Source organism: Myodes glareolus, chromosome 26 (assembly GCF_982192425.1).
Source record: "Myodes glareolus chromosome 26, mMyoGla1.1, whole genome shotgun sequence".
Taxonomy (NCBI): domain Eukaryota; kingdom Metazoa; phylum Chordata; class Mammalia; order Rodentia; family Cricetidae; genus Myodes; species Myodes glareolus.
Genome location: NC_142051.1, coordinates 12,319,055 through 12,325,754, shown reverse-complemented (window position 1 = coordinate 12,325,754; position 6,700 = coordinate 12,319,055).

Below are 6,700 nucleotides of genomic sequence, written 5' to 3'. Positions count from 1 at the left end.
CTGGAACTGGAGTTGTGAACCATGTAGGTTCTGAAAATAGAACCTGGGTCTTTGAGAAGAGCACCCAGTTCTCTAACTGCTGAGCCATCTCTAGCTCCCTCAAAGTTTTAAAGGAGCTGGGAGGGGTCATGTCCCATGCCTTTAATCCCAACATTTGTTAGTGGCAGAGGCAGGTGGATCTCTGAGCTCTAGGCTAGTCTGGTCTATATATCCAGCCCAGGACAGCCAGGAGTATAGCATGGATGAGTCCTGGGTTCAGTGCATGACACCACCATTACTACCATGGCCCTCAGAAAAAGACCAGCTGTTAGGATGGAGCACAAAAATGAGAGTCATCTTTGCTGGAAGAAACAGGACAGGCCTTGTAAAGAAACCTTTTCAGGGCTACAGAGATGGCTCAGGAGTTAAGAGCATTGACTGCTCTTCCATAATACCTGGGTTCAGTTTAACCGGTCCCAGGAGATCTGACTCCTCCTGGCCTCCATTGGCACCAGGCTTGTGCATTGTGCATAGATATTACATGCAGGCAAAACACCCATACATGAAACAAATTTACAAGAAACAAGGCCAGGTGGCATTAATCTCAGCAGGGATTAAAGCTCAGGCAGTGATACTCTATCTGAAAAGCAAACACAGACGGGGTGGAGAGATGTAGAGAACTCGTTCAATTATCAGCACCCACATGGTGACTCACAGCGGTAACAGGCAAAACACCAGTGCACGTAAGATAACTAAAAAAGAAATGGAAATAAGGACTAGAATGGTGTGGGACAATTCTGTATTCTGTCAATTATGTTTTAAATAGACGCTGATTGGTCAGTAGCCAGGCAGGAAGTATAGGCAGGACAACCAGACAGGAAGTAGAGGCAGGGCAAGGAGAACAGGAGAATTCAGGGAAGGAGGAAGCCCATTCCTCTGCAGTCCTGCCCAGACCACGGAAGAAACAAGATGTGACCTACCCCACTGAAAAAGGTACCGAGCCATGTGGCTAACAGAATAATGGGCCGGTATACACTATAAGAGCTAATACAAAGCCTGAGCTAATGGGCCAATCAGTTTATATCTAATGTAGACTTCTGTGTGATTCTTTGGGGCTAAACAGCTGTGGGAACTGGGCAGGACAGAAACCCCAACAAGCAGGTCCTCATGTTACACTAGAAGGCTATTCAGTTCATAAGAGGATGTTGGTTTGACTCCCTTTATCTTGTGGTACTAGCGATTGAGTACTTTACCACTGAGGTGTACTCCCATCTCCATTTGTCCTGCTTGTCTCAGGGTTATCCTCTAGAACCCAGTTTCTTAAATTGCTGAGACAACCCTATGAATAAAGGGTTTTCAAAACCCTGGCAACAGTAAAAGTTTTCTGAGCTTCCCAAGGACCAAAAAGCAATCCAGAATCAAATGCTTATGCTGCATGGCACAACTCTGTAGCCTTGGTTCCTAACACAGCACACTACAACTTGCACTGCCAGTACCTTCCCACACGGGATGTCAACAAACCCTGCCAATGACTTCAGCTCATATTGAAACTATTGCATCTAATAGAATGCAGTGTTCTTCACTGAGCATACAAAGTTTTCTGGGTTTTTGTTTTGTTTTCTCAAGACAGGGTTTCTCTGTGTATTTCTGGCTGTCCTGGAACTTGCTCTGCAGACCAGGCTGGCTTTTAACTCACAAGAGATCTGCCTGCCTGTGCCTCCTGAGTGCTGGGATTAAAGGAATGTACTACCACACCCAGGTTAAATTGTCAGTTTTTTTTTTAAGTGTCAGTTCTTATATAGACTTAATTATGGAAAACAAGACTTTTCTACCATCAGCAGACAAATATCAAGTGAGTATATCTTTGGCTTGTACTTTTAGAATATTCTCTCCCACACGCAGGGTTTGTCTGTGTGGCCTTGACTGTCCTGGAACTCATTCTATAGACCAGGTTGACCTCAAACTACCTTTCAAGGGGTTTGGGGTTTGAAGAGGATGGCTCAGCAGTTAAGAACATATTCTGCTCTTACAAAGGTCCCAAGTTCAGTTCCCAGCACCCATGTCAAACAGCTCACAAGTACATGTAACTCCAGCTCCAGAAGATATGTGTAATCCTGGAACTCTCTCTGTAGACCAGGCTGGCCTCAAACTCAGAGATCTGTTGGAGTCCAACCCCAACATAAACTAACTCTCTGGACCGGCATGGAGGCATGGAAATAATTGAGACACAGTTCACACAACAATATCGGAAGGGAGTCTCAGGGTTCATTCAAATCCTGAAAACCACCCGTATTTATTCTCCAAACAGCTTTTATTTCCAAAGGTAAACTAAGGGGGAAGTTCATTAGCATCCTGTTTCCCGGGTATGGAGTAGCAGGACTAGAGTCACATCCTCAGTTCTGTCACTAGCTTGGATTAACACCTCTTCCCAGGCAATCCCCATAATTGCAAAGAAGGGAGCAGAACATTATTATATCCTGACCCAAGCGGCAGCCAGTCTGTAAGTGCTATTGTGACCACCTCAGTTGCAACTGTGGCTTGCGCGCCTGGCCACCAATACAATGCAGAAATATGTGGCCTGTATAATATTGCTCCACAGAGATCCGCCTGCCTCTGCCTCCGGAGTGCAGGGATTACAAGTGTGCACCACTGCTGCTTGGTTTGAATCAGGGATCTTGTGTATGCTAGGCACACATTCTAACACTGCGCTAAACATCACCAGCTTGAAATACATTATTTTTTCAGTACTAAGTATTGAACACAGCATTTCCTACATGCTAAGCAAATACCCTAGGTTTTTTTTCTTTTTTTTCCTTTGAGACAGGGTCTATGTAGCCCTGATTGTCCTGGATCTCACAGTGTAGATAAGGTTGGCCTCAAAGGTCTGCCTGCTTCTGTCTCCCAAGTACTGGGATTACAAGCATGTGTTACCTGTCTTCCTGACCATTAAAAATATATGGTAGTCACTCATTACTTTCAGATTGGATAAAAACTGAGGGCAGGTGAGTTAGACTTGGTCTGCAAGCAATAGTTTGCTAACCTCTGGCCTGCATATGGACCCCAGGGTATACGGAAATATTCTTTTGAAATAATTCTCTCATGAGACACTTTGGAAGATTCAGGTCTACTGAATGGCAATCCACAATCCATTCCTCCTCTGTCCTCCTTGGTTACTTCTGTCTTTCCTAACCCCATCTCAATGGGTTTCACATACTTCATTCATGCCTTTTGCCATAGTCTCAGCCATTAGCTGACATGATCCAAGTTGTGACAGGTTTGTCTTGTACATTTACTGACAGTGTAGTTTCTGGCTGGGAAAAGGTCACGATTCAAATACAGGAGTTACTTTATGTTCTCTTTTGTGCTTCATCTTAATTTATTTACAATTTAGAAAGGCCAGTTTGACAGTAACAGAAAGGTAAACTACCGTGCCTTATTTGAGCTTTCTCATGTTCTGAGGTTTGATTTGATAGTTTTAAGGTCTATAAATATGGGCCCACATTAGCAACAATATTTCTAGAGGAAAGAAGAGGCTTTAGAAGATTTTAGAAAGAAAAATATTGAAAAAAATATCATTGCAAAGAAGTATGCATTATCTCTGTGGCAAAGCAGAATTATAAAACTATCCTAAGAGATTGGAACTTTTGTTGAAACTTATAGCCAAGCTGTGCGGTTGTGGTTCATGCCTTTAATCCCAGCACTCAGGAGGCAGAGGCAGGCAGATCTTTGAGAGTTCGAGGCCAGCCTGGTCTACAAGAGCTAGTTCCAGGACAGGCTCCAAAGCTACAAAGAAACCCTGTCTCAAAAAATGAAACAAAAAACCCCCCAAAAAAATTTTTAAAAAAAATTTAAAAAATTAACATAGCATCCTTTAAGGGATCTTTGCTACATCTTTAGGGAAAATAAAGAAATGTAGTTGTATGAATTGCAGTAATGGATCAGCTGAAAAAAGATTAGCAATCTGGCCTTCAAAGTGAGCAAACACAATTGCCTAAAAATCACTATTTTGGAATAACTAATCATTCTGTTGCTTAGTATAAGGAACATTGATCATAGCTGGTTCTTTGCCAAAATATCCCTTTGATTCTACCCTGCTCTTCTGTGCTAGGCAAGCTACTACTTCAAAATAAGGGTTTAAGGGCTGGAGAGATGGCTCAGAGGCTAAGAGCATTGCCTGCTCTTCCAAAGGTCCTGAGTTCAATTCCCAGCAACCATATGGTGGCTCACAACCATCTGTAATGAGGTCTGGTGCCCTCTTCGGGCCATAGAAGGAATGCTGTATATATAATAAATAAATAAATATTAAAAAAAAATAGGGGTTTAATACCTTAACTGGTGAAATGGGATGGTGTAGCCACAAAAGTGGACTGTTTTGCCATAAAACTACTGTAGGAGTTTTGTAGGTAATATACATGCTTGCCGAGGCTGATCATAATTAATAGAATGTACTTGCTGTTTCTGTATAGCATACTCTACCTGGGAGAGTACCTGTCAGGCAGCTTCTGCAAGCTGTCTCGTGGAATATGGATCATTGCTCCCTTTAAGAATTTATTAACGATACATGTACTGCTGGCAAGGAAGCCACCAGGCAGGTCTCATTATATTACAGATGGTTGTGAGCCACCATGTGGTTGCTGGGATTTGAACTCAGGACCTCTGGAAGAGCAGCCAGCTCTTACCCTCTGAGCTATCTCTCCAGCCCCTGCAATGTTTTATTTTGAAACAGGGTCTATTTTTGTTTGTTTGGTTGATTGGTTGCTTTTTTGTTTGTTTTTTCCAGACAGGATTTCATTGTAGCTCTGGAGCCTATCCTGGAGCTCTTGTAGACCAGGATAGCCTCAAGCTCAACAGATCCACCTACCTCTGCCTCCCAAGTGCTGAGACTAAAGGTGTGCGCCATCACCGCCCAGCTTTGAGACATGGTCTCTCACAGGACCTGGAGAAGATGAATTTGGCTAGAATATCTGGCCATCAAGCCCCAGGGATCCTTCCTTTACTGCCTCGGTACTACCAAGGATCTGAACCTATTCTTTTTTTTTGCTTTTTTTCTCTGTTGTAGCCCTGGCTTTCCTGGAATTCAATTTGTAGACCAGGCTGGACTTGAACACACATAGATCCTCCTGTCTCCCTAGTGCTGGGATTAAAGGCATGCACCACCACCGCCTGATGTTTTAAGGAGCCCCTTCTTTGTTCCTGTCTGCTCAGCCCCGAAATAACCACATAGAAACTGTGTTAATTAAATCACTGTTTGACCAATTAACTCTAGCTTCTTATTGGCTAACGCTTACATCTTAATTTAACCTATTTCTATTATTCTGTATTGCCACGTGGCTGTGGTTTACTGGTTAAAGGTCATACTGAGTTTGAAGCCAGCCTCATAAAGCCAAAAAGAAAAGAGCCCTGGCTATAATATGTAAAGCAAATTCAGTATATTTTCAAGAAACTGTAGGGTAGACAGGCGACTCAACTGCTTACTCAGAGGATCCAGACTCAATTCCCAACAACCATGTGTAAATAAATAACCATCTATAACTCCTCAGGCACCGCATGCGAGTAGTACAAAGACATACATGCAGGCAAAACACTCATACATATAAAATTGATAAATGTAAAAAAGCAATTTCCTTAAAGTTCAATGTGGTGAGAGTTTAGGAGATAGTGTATATGGAGTGGAGGATAGGCCAAGGGGTTGGAGAGAATTCAGGACTAAATTGACAAGCACTACACACCTATTTAAGGAGTCCTCCCACCCCTTTTAATGAGACTGAGCGGAGACTTCTTGTTTTTTGAGTTTCTCTGTATAGCCTTGGCTGGCCCAGAATCACAGCTCTACCTGCCTCTGCCTCCTGAGTGCTGGGATTAAATGCTTGCACCACCACTGCTTGGCTTGAGACTTGTTTTTAAGACATGGTTTTAGTGTGTAGCCCTGGCAAACATGGAACTTGCTATGTACGCCAGGCTGGCTTCAAAATCAGAGATCCTCCTGCCTCTTCCACCAGGCCTAGTGTCTTAAATCAACCCTAAAAGCTTACATGTTCAATGAAGGCTTTGTCCCTTTCTGATATATAAACTGTAGAAAACACCTAAGGGTCCCTCTCCTTTCTTTGCTTTCTAGTTTCCAGTATGCAAGCAGTTTTGTTCCACTTCCTCCCAGCCTTCGTGTTCAACCTTCCAATAGTCTAAGCCGAACAAAATCAACATTCCTTCACTTAATGTTGTCCCTTTTTTGAGTTTCTTATATCAAGTCTCAAACTTGGCACGTAGCCATGGAAAATCTTGAACACCCCATCTTCCTGTTTCTAGATCTCAAGTGCTATTATTGTGCATGACACCATGTTAGGCATAAACTGATTTTCCTCTATCTTGTTAAAGTAACAGAAAGCTGAATAGCTTGAGGTAAAATTTTTGTTTTGGTTATGAGCCTAGCCTTTAACGGCTGAGCTATCTCTCCAGCCCTTGAGGTAATATTTTTTATAGGCCTTTTGGAGACAGGCTTCAACTTTTGAGGCCTAAATTGGCTTGAAACTAATATAGGCTGGCCCTGAACTCATGATCCTCTGCTTCAGCACCTTGAGAGCTGGGGTTACAGTTACAGATACCATGATACCACACCCAGCAAGGAAGGTCATTCTTGTCATGAGTAAAGATGGCCCCCATAGTCCCATATAGGGAGTGGCACTACTAAAAGGTTTTGTTGGAGTAGGCATGGTGTTTGTTGCTT